Source organism: Salvelinus alpinus, chromosome 8 (genome assembly GCF_045679555.1).
Source record: "Salvelinus alpinus chromosome 8, SLU_Salpinus.1, whole genome shotgun sequence".
Taxonomy (NCBI): Eukaryota; Metazoa; Chordata; class Actinopteri; order Salmoniformes; family Salmonidae; genus Salvelinus; species Salvelinus alpinus.
This window is the reverse complement of record NC_092093.1, coordinates 20,010,103-20,028,646: the sequence shown is the minus strand read 5'-3', so window position 1 is coordinate 20,028,646 and position 18,544 is coordinate 20,010,103. Positions and strand designations below refer to the sequence as shown.

Below are 18,544 nucleotides of genomic sequence, written 5' to 3'. Positions count from 1 at the left end.
GTAAAGTTGGCAGCTCGGGCTTGAGCAGATTTCTCTCCAGAGAAACAGCGCATTGAGCTCACATTTTGTTTTGAAAGAAAGTAAAGGAATTCAAATAATTTAACTAACACACACACACAGACACACACACAGACACACACGCAGACACACACGCAGACACACACACACACACACACCTCTCCAGTGGTTAAAGTAACAACTGGACAGAGGGGAATCAGATCCCAGATATGTGGTTAGGAGCAACTAATACTTTCAGCAAGGGGAGCTAAAGTACCACATCATTATCATCATTGACCCCAGTGGTGGGACTGTCTTCAGCACAGTGCTATAAAAGCTCCTTTAAGTTTAGTAGGGAATAGGTAATGTGTGTGCCACAGTTATAAATGTTTAAGCTGTCAGCTGTTCAATGCTGCTGCTTTGATGTTTTATGCAGTGCGCGCACACACACACACACACACCGCTCTGTTTCATTTTGCAGTTCCTTGGCTCATTTTTTAAACTAAACATCTCCAACATGAATTCCTATTTTGGAGACAGTGAAAATGGTGTAACAGAACTAGAAAACAATTTGTTCTAAACGATATTTGTCCTGCCAGCCATCTCGCTTGTTAGTTGGCTGTTGTCATCTGTAGATGGCTCTGCTACACAAAGACTGGTTCTGTCTACCTCTCTCCTCTGAAGAGTTATTGTTGTGACCTCAACAAGGTCTAGATCGTAGTGGTGTTCTCTCTCTCTCTCTCCGTCTCTATCTCTCTCCCTCTCTCTCTCTCTCCGTCTCCGTCTCCATCTCTCTCTCTCTCTCTCTCTCTCGTCTCCATCTCTCTCTCTCTCTCCGTCTCTATCTCTCTCTCCCCCTCTCTCTCTCTCTCTCTCCGTCTCTCTTTCTCTCTCTTCTCCATCTCTCTCTCTCTCTCCGTCTCTATCTCTCTCTCCCTCTCTCTCCGTCTCTATCTCTCTCCCTCTCTCTCTCCGTCTCCCTCTCTCTCTCTCTCCCTCCGTCTCCATCTCGCTCTTGCTCTTGCTCTCTCTCTGTGTCTCTCTCCTTCTTTCTTTGTCTCTCTCTTTCTCTCTCTCGCTCTCCGTTTCAGGGTTATGCGAAGTGCCTTGGGTTAATGCTTAGTAGACCTTTCTTTGCTGTTTGCATTACTAGAGGGAGAGAGAAAAAGAGAGAGAGCGGGAGGGAGAGAAGGAAAGAGAAACAGAGAGAGTTTCAGTTCCTCTCCACTCTAATAACCTGTAACAGAATGGAGAGAGGACAGTAGTAGAGTGGGACCATTTCTACCAGACAGACACACTGAGTTGATACTGATATTGACATTCACTACAGCAACACTTTATTCTGGGAACAATTACTGACTTGCTAGAGATTTTGAGATTGACTTAGTTGTCATTATTTAAACCTAGAATCAGGACCTGTGCAGTAAACATGACCATCGGGGTATGTTATCATCATAAATGTCACGTCCTGACCTTAGTTCCTTTGTTATGTCTTTATTTTAGTTTGGTCAGGGCGTGAGTTGGGGTGGGCATTCTATGTTGTTTTTCTATGTTTTGTTCTATGGTTATATTTCTATGTGTTTGGCCTAGTATGGTTCCCAATCAGAGGCAGGTGTCAGTTGTTGTCTCTGATTGGGAGCCATATTTAGGTAGCCTGTTTTCCTTTGTGTTTTGTGGGTGGTTGTTTTCCTGTGTCTGTGTTTTCACCATACGGGACTGTTTCGTTTTCGTTTTGTATCATTCACGTTGTTATTTTTGTATTCTTAGTGTCCAGTTATTAAATTGAATATGGACACTTACCACGCTGCGCTTTGGTCCTCACCTCATTCCAACGACGAGCGTTACAATAAATGAGAGTGCCGTGACTAAAGCTCCCATTAAGCCGTGTGTTTTTCCGTGTGTGTGTGTGTGACCTGATTCTGCTGGAGATTCCCTTGGACAGTACTGTAATGTTACTCTGCTTAAGGTCCTAACAGCAGAAGTTATAGCCTTGAGATTTCCAGAGACACACTCTGGAAACTGAAGAGGAACATATGTGGCCCCAAGGTTTACACTGACAGAATATAAATATATTAAGACCCGGTACACACACACACTCTCTCGCTCTCTCTCTCTCTGTCTGTCTGTCTCTGTGTCTCTCTGTCTCTCTGTCTCTGTCTCTGTCTCTCTCATATATATATATATATATATATACAGTGGGGAGAACAAGTATTTGATACACTGCCGATTTTGCAGGTTTTCCTACTTACAAAGCATGTAGAGGTCTGTAATTTTTATCATAGGTACACTTCAACTATGAGAGACGGAATCTAAAACAAAAATCCAGAAAATCACATTGTATGATTTTTAAGTAATTAATTTGCATTTTATTGCATGACATAAGTATTTGATACATCAGAAAAGCAGAACTTAATATTTGGTACAGAAACCTTTGTTTGCAATTACAGAGATCATACGTTTCCTGTAGTTCTTGACTAGGTTTGCACACACTGCAGCAGGGATTTTGGCCCACTCCTCCCTACAGATCTTCTCCAGATCCTTCAGGTTTCGGGGCTGTCGCTGGGCAATACGGACTTTCAGCTCCCTCCAAAGATTTTCTATTGGGTTCAGGTCTGGAGACTGGCTAGGCCACTCCAGGACCTTGAGATGCTTCTTACGGAGCCACTCCTTAGTTGCCATGGCTGTGTGCTTCGTGTCGTTGTCATGCTGGAAGACCCAGCCACGACCCATCTTCAATGCTCTTACTGAGGGAAGGAGGTTGTTGGCCAAGATCTCGCGATACATGGCCCCATCCATCCTCCCCTCAATACGGTGCAGTCGTCCTGTCCCCTTTGCAGAAAAGCATCCCCAAAGAATGATGTTTCCACCTCCATGCTTCACGGTTGGGATGGTGTTCTTGGGGTTGTACTCATACTTCTTCTTCCTCCAAACACGGCGAGTGGAGTTAGACCAAAAAGCTCTATTTTTGTCTCATCAGACCACATGACCTTCACCCATTCCTCCTCTGGATCATCCAGATGGTCATTGGCAAACTTCAGACGGGCCTGGACATGCACTGGCTTAAGCAGGGGGACCTTGCGTGCGCTGCAGGATTTTAATCCATGACGGCGTAGTGTGTTACTAATGGTTTTCTTTGAGACTGTGGTCCCAGCTCTCTTCAGGTCATTGACCAGGTCCTGCCGTGTAGTTCTGGGCTGATCCCTCACCTTCCTCATGATCATTGATGCCCCACGAGGTGAAATCTTGCATGGAGCCCCAGACCGAGGGTGATTGACCGTCATCTTGAACTTCTTCCATTTTCTAATAATTGCGCCAACAGTTGTTTCCTTCTCACCAAGCTGCTTGCCTATTGTCCTGTAGCCCATCCCAGCCTTGTGCAGGTCTACAATTTTATCCCTGATGTCCTTACACAGCTCTCTGGTCTTGGCTATTGTGGAGAGGTTGGAATCTGTTTGATTGAGTGTGTGGACAGGTGTCTTTTATACAGGTAACGAGTTCAAACAGGTGCAGTTAATACAGGTAATGAGTGGAGAACAGGAGGGCTTCTTAAAGAAAAACTAACAGGTCTGTGAGAGCCGGAATTCTTACTGGTTGGTAGGTGATCAAATACTTATGTCATGCAATAAAATGCAAATTAATTATTTAAAAATCATACAATGTGATTTTCTGGATTTTTGTTTTAGATTCCGTCTCTCACAGTTGAAGTGTACCTATGATAAAAATGACAGACCTCTACATGCTTTGTAAGTAGGAAAACCTGCAAAATCGGCAGTGTATCAAATACTTGTTCTCCCCACTGTATATATGTGTGTGTAAATCAGCTCCAGGAGAGGACTGACTCTTAAGTTAGTGATATTGTCCTTTCTGTCTGGTTGTTGGTGGTCATTTGTGAGAATGAAGGGACAGTGTAAATGTTTGTTCCTTTCCGGTATGACTAAAGGCACAACACTCCATTTAACATTTTCTTTAATGAAGATTACATTGTAGGATTTTTTTTTAAACATTTTGTTGCAGTTTTGAGTGGATTCCTAGAGAGTCTTTCAGGTCCTTTGTAATCCATACAGTAGTACGGTCCTGTATACCTGGAACGTGGAGCAGGTAGATTCACTGATAATTATCTTTGGTCCCATTGTGACGAGGATTCGGGTGGGTGGCGTGTTTGCGAGGGAGAGAGTGACATTGTGTGTCCATCCATACTGCGTGTGTGTGTGTATGCGTTAGAGGTCGACCGATTAATCGGAATGGCCGATTAATTAGGGACGATTTCAAATTTTCATAGGAATCGGAAATCGGTATTTTTGGACACCGATTTGGCCGATTAAAAAAAATAGATATATATTTTTTGAACCTTTATTTAACTAGGCAAGTCAGTTAAGAACACATTCTTATTTTCAATGACGGCCTAGGAACGGTGGGTTAACTGCCTTGTTCAGGGGCAGAACGACAGATTTTTACCTTGTCAGCTCGGGATTCGTTTTTGCAACCTTCCGGTTACTAGTCCAACGCTCTAACCACCTGCCTTACATTGCACTCCACGAGGAGCCTGCGTGGCAGGCTGACTACCTGTTACGCGAGGGCAGCAAGAAGCCAAGGTAAGTTGCTAGCTAGCATTATAATTATCTTATAAAAAACTATCAATCACATAATCACTAGATGACTACACATGGTTGATGATATTACTAGTTTATCTAGCGTGTCCTGCATTGCATATAATCGATGCGGTGCCTGTTAATTTCATATCGAATCACAGCCTACTTCGCCAAACGGGTGATGATTTAGCACTGTCGTTGCACCAAACCTAACCATAAACATCAATGCCTTTCTTTAAAATCAATACACAAGTATATATTTTTAAACCTGCATATTTAGTTAATATTGCCTGCTAACATTAATTTATTTTAGCTAGGGAAATTGTGTCACTTCTCTTGCGTTCCGTGCAAGCAGAGTCAGGGTATATGCAGCAGTTTGGGCCACCTCGCTCGTTGCGATCTGTGTGAAGTCCATTTATTCCTAACAAAGTCTGTAATTAATTTGCTAGAATTGTACATAATTATGACATAACATTGAAGGTTGTACAATGTAACAGCAATATTTAGACTTAGGGATGCCACCCGTTAGATAAAATACGGAACGGTTCCGTATTTCACTGAAAGAATAAACGTTTTGTTTTCGAAATGATAGTTTCCGGATTCGACCATATCAATGACCTAAGGCTCGTATTTCTGTGTGTTATTATGTTATAATTAAGTCTATGATTTGATATTTGATAGAGCAGTCTGACTGAGCGATTGTAGGCAGCAGCAGGCTCGTAAGTATTCATTCAAACAGCACTTTCGTGCGTTTGACAGCAGCTCTTCGCTGTGCTTCAAGCATTGAGCTGTTTATGACTTCAAGCCTATCAACTCCCGAAATTAGGCTGGTGTAACCGATGTGAAATGGCTAGCTAGTTAGCAGGGTGCGCGCTAATAGCGTTTCAATCAGTGACGTCACTTGCTCTGAGACTTGGAGTAGTTGTTCCCCTTGTTCTGCAAGGGCCACGGCTTTTGTGGAGCGATGGGTAACGATGCTTCGAGGGTGGCTGTTGTCGGGTCGAGCCCAGGTAGGGTCGACGAGAGGGACGGAAGCTATACTGTTACACTGGCAATACTAATGTAACGCTCGACGGAAGAAGTGGACCAATGTGCAGCGTGGTACGTGTTCATGATTCTTTATTTAATCAGAACACCAAACAAAACAACAAAAGAATAACGAACGTCAGGCTCTGTAGGCTTAACAGAGCTAACAAAAAAACAACATCCCACAAGCTAAGGTGGCAAAACAGGCTGCCTAAGTATGATTCCCAATCAGAGACAACGATAGACAGCTGTCCCTGATTGAGAACCATACCCGGCCAAAACATAGAAACACAAAACATAGAATGCCCACCCCACATCACACCCTGACCTAAACAAATAGAGAAATAAAACGGCTCTCTAAGGTCAGGGCGTGACAACTAAAGTGCCTATAAGAACATCCAATAGTCAAAGGTATATGAAATAGAAATGGTATAATAGAGAGAAATAGTCCTATAATTCCTATAATAACTTCAACCTAAAACTTCTTACCTGGGAATATTGAAGGCTCATGTTAAAAGGAACCACCAGCTTTCATATGTTCTCATGTTCTGAGCAAGGAACTTAAACGTTAGCTTTCTTACATGGCACATATTGCACTTTTACTTTCTTCTCCAACACTTTGTTTTTGCATTATTTAAACCAAATTGAACATGTTTCATTATTTATTTGAGGCTAAATTGATTTTATTGATGTATTATATTAAGGTAAAAGAAAAGTGTTCATTCAGTATTGTTGTAATTGTCATTATTACAAATAAATAAAAGAAATCGGCCGATTAATCGGTATCAACTTTTTTTTGGTCCTCCAATAATCGGTATCAGTATCGGCGTTAAAAAATCATAATCGGTCAACCTCTAGTATGCATGCTTTGAATAGGTAGCGTGTTAGCTCACTCTGACAGTGCGTTGTTTTGCTGCTCATCTCTGATCAGGGAACTGATGATAAAAGAGTCCATTTAGCCCAGAGCACCGGTGTCAGAATTAGAGTGGGGAACAAAAGCTTTGAAGCTGGTGATTATAGTGATGAGAGCACAGCATGACTCTCTCATTCAGCTAGCTGGAAACAGAGAAATACAGCTCCCTCCCTCTCTCTCTCTCTCTCCCTCTCTCTCATTCAGCTGGCTATAAACATAAAAATATGCATCACCCTCTCTCTCTCCATCCATCCCTCTCAGGGGCGCGACTTTGGTTTTAGAAGTGGGGGGGACATAAAGCACACCGTTGCCTCATTTTGTATCACATTCCAATGATAAAAGTGGGGGTGGGGACAAAAATGCAATTTCAGAATGTGGGTGGGACATGTCCCCCCTATCCCCCGTCCCCAGTGAAAGTTGCGCCCCTGAATAGAAGTATAGGGAAGGAGAGAGGGAGGGTGAAAGAGAGAGGGAGGGTACGACAAGTCATTATGTCAGAATGTGTGTGTGTGAATTTAAGTGCATGTGTGTGTGTGTGATGTTCAGAGGAGGTGATGGGCCAGATGAGCCAGAACTGCTGGGCTCCAGAGGTACATCCCTAGGCTTTCTCCAGAGTACAGGATGGTATTTAAAGTGTGTGTGTGTGTGTGTGTGTGTGTGTGTGTGTGTGTGTGTGTGTGTGTCATGTTTTGTCTTTGATCATGTCTTGTCCCTGTGCTTCCCTCTGCTGGTCTTATTAGGTTCTTTCTCTTTCTCTCTCTCTATCGTTCCGTTCCTGCTCCCAGCTGTTTCTCATTCTCCCTACGACCTCATTTACTCTTTCACACCTGTCCCCTATTTTGCCCTCTGATTAGAGTCCCTATTTCTCCCTCTGTTTTCCGCTCCTGTCCTTGTCGGATTCTTGTTTGATGTTTGCTGTTCCTGTGTCCTTGTTCCGCCCTGTCGTGTTCTCTGCCTTCTTCAGATGCTGCGTGTGAGCAGGTGTCTATGTCAGCTACGGCCTGTGCCTTCCTGAAGCGACCTGCAGTCTGTGGTCGCGTCTCCAGTCGTTCCTCTCTATTGACGAGAGGATTTCAGTTTCCTGTTTTGGATTACCATTGATTATATCCAGGAGAATCATTATTTGTTTAATACTGGAATAAAGACTCTGTTACTATTACGTCGCTTTTGGGTCCTCATTCATCAGCATAATAGAAGAATCCGACCAAGATGGACCCAGCGACTATGGATTCTCTCAACACTGCCGTCGAGTTCCAGGGAGCAATGCTCGGCAGACACGAGCAGGAATTGTTTGCTGCTCGTCATGCCGTTGAGACCCTGGCCGCTCAGGTCTCCGATCTCTCTGGACAGTTTCAGAGTCTTCGTCTCGTGCCACCAGCTACTTCCTGGTCTTCCGAGTCTCCGGAACCTAGGGTTAATAACCCACCATGTTACTCTGGGCAGCCCACTGAGTGTCGCTCTTTTCTCACCCAGTGTGATATTGTGTTCTCTCTCCAGCCCAACACGTACTCTAGTGAGAGAGCTCGGATCGCTTACGTCATATCACTCCTTACTGGTCGGGCTCGGGAGTGGGGCACAGCTATCTGGGAGGCAAGGGCTGAGTGTTCTAACGATTATCAGAACTTTAAAGAGGAGATGATCCGGGTTTTTGATCGTTCAGTTTTTGGGAAGGAGGCTTCCTGGGCCCTGGCTTCCCTATGTCAAGGTGATCGATCCATAACGGATTACTCTATAGAGTTTCGCACTCTTGCTGCATCCAGTGACTGGAACGAGCCGGCGTTGCTCGCTCGTTTTCTGGAGGGACTCCACGCAGAGGTTAAGGATGAGATTCTCTCCCGGGAGGTTCCTTCCAGCGTGGACTCTTTGATTGCACTCGCCATCCGCATAGAACGACGGGTAGATCTTCGTCACCGAGCTCGTGGAGGAGAGCTCGCGTTAACGGTGTTTCCCCTCTCCGCATCTCAACCATCTCCTCCCACCGGCTCAGAGACTGAGCCCATGCAGCTGGGAGGTATTCGCATCTCGACTAAGGAGAGGGAACGGAGAATCACCAACCGCCTTTGCCTCTATTGCGGTTCTGCTGGACATTTTGTCATGTCATGTCCAGTAAAAGCCAGAGCTCATCAGTAAGCGGAGGGCTACTGGTGAGCGCTACTACTCAGGTCTCTCCATCAAGATCCTGTACTACCTTGTCGGTCCATCTACGCTGGACCGGTTCGGCTGCTTCCTGCAGTGCCTTGATAGACTCTGGGGCTGAGGGTTGTTTTATGGACGAAGCATGGGCTCGGAAACATGACATTCCTCTCAGACAGTTAGGGAAGCCCACGCCCATGTTCGCCTTAGATGGTAGTCTTCTCCCTAGTATCAGATGTGAGACACTACCTTTAACCCTCACAGTATCTGGTAACCACAGTGAGACCATTTCCTTTTTGATTTTTCGTTCACCTTTTACACCTGTTGTTTTGGGTCATCCCTGGCTAGTATGTCATAATCCTTCTATTAATTGGTCTAGTAATTCTATCCTATCTTGGAACGTTTCTTGTCATGTGAAGTGTTTAATGTCTGCTATCCCTCCTGTGTCTTCTGTCCCCTCTACTCAGGAGGAACCTGGTGATTTGACAGGAGTGCCGGAGGAATATCATGATCTGCGCACGGTCTTCAGTCGGTCCAGAGCCAGCTCCCTTCCTCCTCACCGGTCGTATGATTGTTGTATTGATCTCCTTCCGGGGACCACTCCCCCTCGGGGTAGACTATACTCTCTGTCGGCTCCCGAACGTAAGGCTCTCGAGGATTATCTGTCTGTTTCTCTCGACGCCGGTACCGTGGTGCCTTCTTCCTCTCCCGCCGGAGCGGGATTTTTCTTTGTTAAGAAGAAGGACGGTACTCTGCGCCCCTGCGTGGATTATCGAGGGCTGAATGACATAACGGTTAAGAATCGTTATCCGCTTCCCCTTATGTCGTCAGCCTTCGAGATTTTGCAGGGAGCCAGGTGCTTTACTAAGTTGGACCTTCGTAACGCTTACCATCTCGTACGCATCAGAGAGGGGGACGAGTGGAAAACGGCGTTTAACACTCCGTTAGGGCATTTTGAATACCGGGTTCTGCCGTTCGGTCTCGCTAATGCTCCAGCTGTCTTTCAGGCATTAGTTAATGATGTACTGAGAGACATGCTGAACATTTTTGTTTTCGTTTACCTTGACGATATCCTGATTTTTTCACCGTCACTCGAGATTCATGTTCAGCACGTTCGACGTGTACTCCAGCGCCTTTTAGAGAATTGTCTCTACGTGAAGGCTGAGAAGTGCGCCTTTCATGTCTCCTCTGTCACTTTTCTCGGTTCTGTTATTTCCGCTGAAGGCATTCAGATGGATCCCGCTAAGGTCCAGGCTGTCAGCGATTGGCCCGTCCCTAAGTCACGTGTCGAGTTGCAGCGCTTTCTCGGTTTCGCTAATTTCTATCGGCGTTTCATTCGTAATTTCGGTCAAGTGGCTGCTCCTCTCACAGCTCTGACTTCTGTCAAGACTTGCTTTAAGTGGTCCGGTTCCGCCCAGGGAGCTTTTGATCTCCTCAAGAAGCGTTTTACATCCGCCCCTATCCTTGTTACTCCTGACGTCACTAAACAATTCATTGTCGAGGTTGACGCTTCAGAGGTGGGCGTGGGAGCCATTCTGTCTCAGCGCTTCCAGTCTGACGATAAGGTCCATCCTTGCGCTTACTTTTCTCATCGCCTGTCGCCATCGGAACGCAACTATGATGTGGGTAACCGCGAACTGCTCGCCATCCGCTTAGCCATAGGCGAATGGCGACAGTGGTTGGAGGGGGCGACCGTCCCTTTTGTCGTTTGGACTGACCATAAGAACCTTGAGTACATCCGTTCGGCCAAACGACTTAATGCACGTCAAGCTCGTTGGGCGTTGTTTTTCGCTCGTTTCGAGTTCGTGATTTCCTATCGTCCGGGAAATAAGAACACCAAGCCTGATGCCTTATCCCGTCTCTTTAGTTCTTCTGTGGCTTCTACCGACCCCGAGGGGATTCTCCCTGAAGGGCGTGTTGTCGGGTTGACTGTCTGGGGAATTGAGAGACAGGTAAAGCAAGCACTCACTCACACTGCGTCGCCGCGCGCTTGTCCTAGTAACCTTCTGTTCGTTCCTGTCTCTACTCGTCTGGCTGTTCTTCAGTGGGCTCACTCTGCCAAGTTAGCTGGCCACCCCGGCGTTCGGGGTACGCTTGCTTCTATTCGCCAGCGGTTTTGGTGGCCTACTCAGGAGCGGGACACGCGCCGTTTCGTGGCTGCTTGTTCGGACTGCGCGCAGACTAAGTCAGGTAACTCTCCTCCTGCCGGTCGTCTCAGACCGCTTCCCATTCCTTCTCGACCATGGTCTCACATCGCCTTAGACTTTATTACCGGTCTGCCTTCGTCTGCGGGGAAGACTGTGATTCTTACGGTTATCGATAGGTTCTCTAAGGCGGCACATTTCATTCCCCTCGCTAAGCTTCCTTCCGCTAAGGAGACGGCACAAATCATCATTGAGAATGTGTTCAGAATTCATGGCCTCCCGTTAGACGCCGTTTCAGACAGAGGTCCGCTATTCACGTCACAGTTTTGGAGGGAGTTCTGTCGTTTGATTGGTGCTTCCGTCAGTCTCTCTTCCGGGTTTCATCCCCAGTCTAACGGTCAAGCAGAAAGGGCCAATCAGTCGATTGGTCGCATATTACGCAGCCTTTCGTTTCGAAACCCTGCGTCTTGGGCAGAACAGCTCCCCTGGGCTGAGTACGCTCACAACTCGCTTCCTTCGTCTGCTACCGGGCTATCCCCGTTTCAGAGTAGTCTTGGCTACCAGCCTCCTCTGTTTTCGTCCCAGCTCGCCGAGTCCAGCGTTCCCTCCGCTCAGGCTTTTGTCCAACGTTGTGAGCGCACCTGGAGGAGGGTCAGGTCTGCACTTTGCCGTTACAGGGCGCAGACTGTGAGAGCCGCAAATAAACGTAGGATTAAGAGTCCTAGGTATTGTCGCGGTCAGAGAGTGTGGCTTTCCACTCGTAACCTTCCCCTTACGACAGCTTCTCGCAACTTGACTCCGCGGTTCATTGGTCCGTTCCGTGTCTCTCAGGTCGTCAATCCTGTCGCTGTGCGACTGCTTCTTCCGCGACATCTTCGTCGCGTCCACCCTGTCTTCCATGTCTCTTGTGTCAAGCCTTTTCTTCGCGCCCCCGTTCGTCTTCCCTCCCCCCCCCCGTCCTTGTCGAGGGCGCTCCTATTTACAAGGTACGGAAGATCATGGACATGCGTTCTCGGGGACGTGGTCACCAGTACTTAGTGGATTGGGAGGGTTACGGTCCTGAGGAGAGGAGTTGGGTTCCATCTCGGGACGTGCTGGACCGTTCGTTGATTGATGATTTCCTTCGTTGCCGCCAGGGTTCCTCCTCGAGTGCGCCAGGAGGCGCTCGGTGAGTGGGGGGGTACTGTCATGTTTTGTCTTTGATCATGTCTTGTCCCTGTGCTTCCCTCTGCTGGTCTTATTAGGTTCTTTCTCTTTCTCTCTCTCTATCGTTCCGTTCCTGCTCCCAGCTGTTTCCCATTCTCCCTACGACCTCATTTACTCTTTCACACCTGTCCCCTATTTTGCCCTCTGATTAGAGTCCCTATTTCTCCCTCTGTTTTCCGCTCCTGTCCTTGTCGGATTCTTGTTTGATGTTTGCTGTTCCTGTGTCCTTGTTCCGCCCTGTCGTGTTCTCTGCCTTCTTCAGATGCTGCGTGTGAGCAGGTGTCTATGTCAGCTACGGCCTGTGCCTTCCTGAAGCGACCTGCAGTCTGTGGTCGCGTCTCCAGTCGTTCCTCTCTATTGACGAGAGGATTTCAGTTTCCTGTTTTGGATTACCATTGATTATATCCAGGAGAATCATTATTTGTTTAATACTGGAATAAAGACTCTGTTACTATTACGTCGCTTTTGGGTCCTCATTCATCAGCATAACAGTGTGTGTGTGTGTGTGTGTGTGTGTGTGTGTGTGTGTGTGTGTGTGTGTGTGTGTGTGTGTGTGTGTGTGTGTGTGTGTGTGTTATAGCTTGCTGCTGCTTCTCCTGTCAAGGTGCAAACAGAAACACCTAACTTATTCATGTCTCAGAGACACATTGTACATGCTTCAACAGGTGTGGCATGTGGTGTGTTGTACGCAGGGAAACTGTAGTGTGTGTCTGCCCCTGAATGGTCAGTTACAGAACGGTTCGTTCAATGTCTCAACTCATCTCTCTTCTTCTCAGTCCATCTCTCTTTCTCTCTGTAGCCTGTCTGTCTTTCTCTTCCTCTTCTTCACTCTCGCTCTCCTGTCTCTCTCTCCCTCTTCTACTTCTCCCCCTCTCTCTTCTTTCTCTCTCACTCTTCTCCTTCAATCTCTCTATTTCTCTCTTCTCTTCTCTCTCGTTCTCTCCTTCTCTATCTTGCTGTCTCTCTCGTTCTCTTTTCATGTGAGAGTCTCATTTATTCATGCTGGTGGGGTGAGGCGATTGCCAAGAACTCCTTTTAAAAATTAACTCAGCCGCCGAGTTAAAGAAAATAAATGAAACAACTCACTGCCTTGCTGGTACACTGGCTAATTTAAAGCCTGTTAAGATGGAAACCGATAATGACAAGTGTGTATAGCATCACTTCCACCGTCCTAATGCAATGTGTGTGTAGCTTCACTCTCACCCTAAGATGTGTGCTTATTTATAACCAAGGCTTTCTCAAAAATCTGCAGTGCTTTCATGGAAAGTAAATTACAGTGTGTTTGTGTTGTGTTTTGTTTGGAAGCAGGGTTGTTGACTCAACCAGCAGCATCTACTCTAGGACTTCATAATCACAAGACCTCAAATCACTGTAGGCTCCAGGGTTAATAGTCCAGGGTTAATAGTCCAGGGTTAGTAGCTCAGGGTTAATAGTCCAGGGTTAATAGGCCAGGGTTAATAGGCCAGGGTTAATAGTCCAGGATTTATAGTCCAGGGTTAATAGTCCAGGGTTAATAGTCCAGGGTTTATAGTCCAGGGTTAATAGTCCAGGGTTAATAGTCCAGGGTTAGTAGCTCAGGGTTAATAGTCCAGGGTTAATAGTCCAGGGTTAATAGTCCAGGGTTTATAGTCCAGGGTTAATAGTCCAGGGTTAATAGTCCAGGGTTAATAGTCCAGGGTTAATAGTCCAGGGTTAATAGTCCAGGGTTAATAGTCCAGGGTTAATAGTCCAGGGTTAGTAGCTCAGGGTTAATAGTCCAGGGTTAATAGTCCAGGGTTAATAGTCCAGGGTTAATAGTCCAGGGTTTATAGTCCAGGGTTAATAGTCCAGGGTTAATAGTCCAGGGTTAGTAGCTCAGGGTTAATAGTCCAGGGTTAATAGTCCAGGGTTAATAGTTCAGGGTTAATAGTCCAGGGTTAATAGTCCAGGGTTAATAGTCCAGGGTTAATAGTCCAGGGTTAGTAGCTCAGGGTTAATAGTCCAGGGTTAATAGTCCAGGGTTAATAGTCCAGGGTTAATAGTTCAGGGTTAATAGTCCAGGGTTAATAGTCCAGGGTTAGTAGTCCAGGGTTAATAGTCCAGGGTTAATAGTCCAGGGTTAATAGTCCAGGGTTAATAGTCCAGGGTTAATAGTCCAGGGTTAATAGTCCAGGGTTTATAGTCCAGGGTTAATAGTCCAGGGTTAATAGTCCAGGGTTAATAGTCCAGGGTTAGTAGTCCAGGGTTAGTAGTCCAGGGTTTATAGTCCAGGGTTAATAGTCCAGGGTTAATAGTCCAGGGTTAATAGTCCAGGGTTAATAGTCCAGGGTTAATAGTCCAGGGTTAATAGTTCCAGGGTTAATAGTCCAGGGTTTATAGTCCAGGGTTTATAGTCCAGGGTTAATAGTCCAGGGTTAATAGTCCAGAGTTAGTAGTCCAGGGTTAGTAGTCCAGGGTTAATAGCTCAGGGTTAATAGCTCAGGGTTAATAGTCCATGGTTAATAGTCCAGGGTTAATAGTCCAGGGTTAATAGTCCAGGGTTAATAGTCCAGGGTTAATAGTCCAGGGTTTATAGTCCAGGGTTAATAGTCCAGGGTTAGTAGTCCAGGGTTAGTAGTCCAGGGTTAATAGTCCAGGGTTAATAGTCCAGGGTTAATAGTTCAGGGTTAATATCCCCAGGGTTAATAGTCCAGGGTTAATAGTCCAGGGTTAATAGTCCAGGGTTAATAGTTCAGGGTTAATAGTCCAGGGTTAATAGTCCAGAGTTAATAGTCCAGGGTTTATAGTCCAGGGTTTATAGTCCAGGGTTAATAGTCCAGGGTTAATAGTCCAGGGTTAATAGTCCAGGGTTTATAGTCCAGGGTTAATAGTCCAGGGTTAATAGTCCAGGGTTAATAGTCCAGGGTTAATAGTCCAGTGTTAATAGTCCAGGGTTTATAGTCCAGGGTTAATAGTCCAGGGTTAATTGTCCAGGGTTTATAGTCCAGGGTTAATAGTCCATGGTTAATATCCCCAGGGTTAATAGTCCAGGGTTAATAGTCCAGGGTTAGTAGTCCAGGGTTAATAGTCCAGGGTTTATAGTCCAGGGTTAATAGTCCAGGGTTAATAGTCCAGGGTTAGTAGTCCAGGGTTAATAGTATAGGGTTAATAGTCCAGGGTTTATAGTCCAGGGTTTATAGTCCATGGTTAATAGTTCATGGTTAATAGTCCAGGGTTAATAGTCCAGGGTTAGTAGTCCAGGGTTAATAGTCCAGGGTTAATAGTCCAGGGTTTATAGTCCAGGGTTAATAGTCCAGGGTTAATAGTCCAGGGTTAATAGTCCAGGGTTTATAGTCCAGGGTTAATAGTCCAGGGTTAATAGTCCATGGTTAATAGTCCAGGGTTAATAGTCCAGGGTTAATAGTCCAGGGTTTATAGTCCAGGGTTTATAGTCCAGGGTTAGTAGTCCAGGGTTAGTAGTCCAGGGTTAATAGTCCAGGGTTAATAGTCCAGGGTTAATAGTTCAGGGTTAATATCCCCAGGGTTAATAGTCCAGGGTTAATAGTCCAGGGTTAATAGTCCAGGGTTAATAGTTCAGGGTTAATAGTCCAGGGTTAATAGTCCAGAGTTAATAGTCCAGGGTTTATAGTCCAGGGTTTATAGTCCAGGGTTAATAGTCCAGGGTTAATAGTCCAGGGTTAATAGTCCAGGGTTTATAGTCCAGGGTTTATAGTCCAGGGTTAATAGTCCAGGGTTAATAGTCCAGGGTTAATAGTCCAGGGTTAATAGTCCAGGGTTTATAGTCCAGGGTTAATAGTCCAGGGTTTATAGTCCAGGGTTAATAGTCCATGGTTAATATCCCCAGGGTTAATAGTCCAGGGTTAATAGTCCAGGGTTAGTAGTCCAGGGTTAATAGTCCAGGGTTTATAGTCCAGGGTTAATAGTCCAGGGTTAATAGTCCAGGGTTAGTAGTCCAGGGATAATAGTCCAGGGTTAATAGTCCAGGGTTTATAGTCCAGGGTTTATAGTCCATGGTTAATAGTCCATGGTTAATAGTCCAGGGTTAATAGTCCAGGGTTAGTAGTCCAGGGTTAATAGTCCAGGGTTAATAGTCCAGGGTTTATAGTCCAGGGTTAATAGTCCAGGGTTAATAGTCCAGGGTTAATAGTCCAGGGTTTATAGTCCAGGGTTAATAGTCCAGGGTTAATAGTCCATGGTTAATAGTCCAGGGTTAATAGTCCAGGGTTTAATCAAATCAAATCAAATCAAAAATTTTATTAGTCACATACACATGGTTAGCAGATGTTAATGCGAGTGTAGCGAAATGCTTGTGCTTCTAGTTCCGACAATGCAGTAATAACCAACAGTAATCTAACCTAACAATTCCACAACTACTACCTTACACACACACACAAGTGTAAAGGGATAAGAATATGTACATAAAGATATATGAATGAGTGGTGGTACAGAACGGCATGGCAGATGCAGTAGATGGTATAGAGTGCGGTATATACATATGAGATGAGTACTGTAGGGTATGTAAACATAAAGTGGCATAGTTTAAAGTGGCTAGTGGTACATGTATTACATAAAGATGGCAAGATGCAGTAGATGATATAGAGTACAGTATATACATATGAGATGGGTAATGTAGGGTATGTAAACATTGTATTAAGTGGCATTGTTTAAAGTGGCTAGTGGTACATTTTTACATAATTTCCATCAATTCCCATTTTTAAAGTGGCTGGAGTTGAGTCAGTATGTTGGCAGCGGCCGCTAAATGTTAGTGGTGGCTGTTTAACAGTCTGATGGCCTTGAGATAGAAGCTGTTTTTCAGTCTCTCGGTCCCTGCTTTGATGCACCTGTACTGACCTCGCCTTCTGGATGATAGCGGGGGTGATAGTCCAGGGTTAATAGTCCAGGGTTAATGCTGGTTCTTTTCTACCTGCCAGTCAATTGATCAATTAATGACATTGATTGGCCCAAGAGTTCACTCACCTGGTGTCCAAAGTCTGAATCAGTCCATGATCGGGTGTTGAGAAGCAGAAGTGTTTTGGCCCTAAAGGACTGTATAGCCCTGAATAGCCCTGAATCCTGGGTTACTGTATTCCCTGGCCTAATGTATTCGAATTGGACTAGTGGGATGAGCTTGAGAGACAGGAAGGCCCAGTCAGCATGTTTATCCATTAGTCAGTTTCTCAGTCTCTAAGGTAGTGACTCACCATAACCTGACATCTCTCCTGGCCTATTTCTCATGGCTGCTAAGGAGAGACACTTTCTATACACAATACTTGTTAAATGGCGCGTGTTCGCTCGCTACCTTTCTATCTCCCTCTATAACTATCACTCCATCTCAGATGATCACCCTGCCCCCCTCCCTCCCACCGCTCTGTCTATCTGTGTCTCTCTCTCAACCTCTCTCTCTCTCACTTTCTCAATCTTTGTTGCCACTCACTTAGCCTCTTAGGATCTCAGCCCCCCCTCCCCCCTCTCTCCTCTGACGCAGCTCTTTCTCTCTGCCTCAGGTCCTGCTCTGCTAATTTTAGCCTGGTGATGAATCAGAGGCTCAGATAGGGCTCTCTCTTGTTATTCAAATTGTTATGTCAAAACTCTCCCTCTCCCCCCTTTCCTCCTTTTCCCATTCCTCCTCCCTTTCCCCTCTCACCCTTCCTCCTCTCTCCATTCGTCCTCCCTTTCCTCCACTCCCCCTTCCTCCTCTCCCCTTCCTCTCCCCTTTTCCCTCTTGTACACTCTGTCTCTCATTGTATCTAAACTCATTCCATCCTTTTCTCCGTCTCACCTCTCCTTCCATACTTTTCAATATCTCCTCTCCCACTCCCCTTTATTTCCCTTTCTCACTCCTTTCCTCTCCACTCTGTTTCTCCTCTCTGCCTCTCCTCTCTGTTTCTCTTCTGTCTCTCCTCTCTGTTTCTCTTCTGTCTCCTCTCTGTCTCTCCTCTCTGTTTCTCTTCTGTCTCCTCTCTGCCTCTCCTCTGTCTTTCCTCTCTCTCTCCTCTCTCTCTCCTATCTGCCTCTCTTCTCTCTCCTCTCTGTCTCCTCTCTGTCTCTCTCTCCTCTCTGTCTCCCCTCTCTATCTCTTTTCTCTGTCTCACCTCTGCTTTCCTCCTCCATCCTCTCCTTCCCTCACTTGCCTTTTGTGTTTTGAGTAACATTGTACATCTCTGTACATGTGTCCCAGACTTACAGGCATAGTAAACTTATGATCTAAAAATGATCTCTCTCTGTGTGTGTGTGTGTGTGTGTGTGTGTGTGTGTGTGTGTGTGTGTGTGTGTGTGTGTGTGTGTGTGTGTGTGTGTGTGTGTGTGTGTGTGTGTGTGTGTGTGTGTGTGTGTGTGTGTGTGTGTGTGTGTGTGTGTGTGTGTGTGTGTGTGGACCGGTGAAGGTCACTGAAGAGAGAGAGCCTCAGTGGGCTGTGTTGAATGCTGTCAGATGGAAGGAGGCCCAAACTGGAGACACACACACATTTCTACCAGTAGACTCTGGTCGAGCACTGTATATGGCTAATGAGGTTTGACAGCACTGTATATGACTAATGAGGTTTGACAGCACTGTATAT

The 18,544-nt window shown here is 45.8% G+C and overlaps 1 protein-coding gene across 5 annotated transcripts in view; it reads left to right on the top strand.

The window, feature by feature from the left end:
• The window catches only part of LOC139582690 (ena/VASP-like protein), a 128,151-nt gene that overhangs the window by 67,247 nt on the left and 42,360 nt on the right, over positions 1–18,544 (top strand). The window lies entirely within an intron of this gene.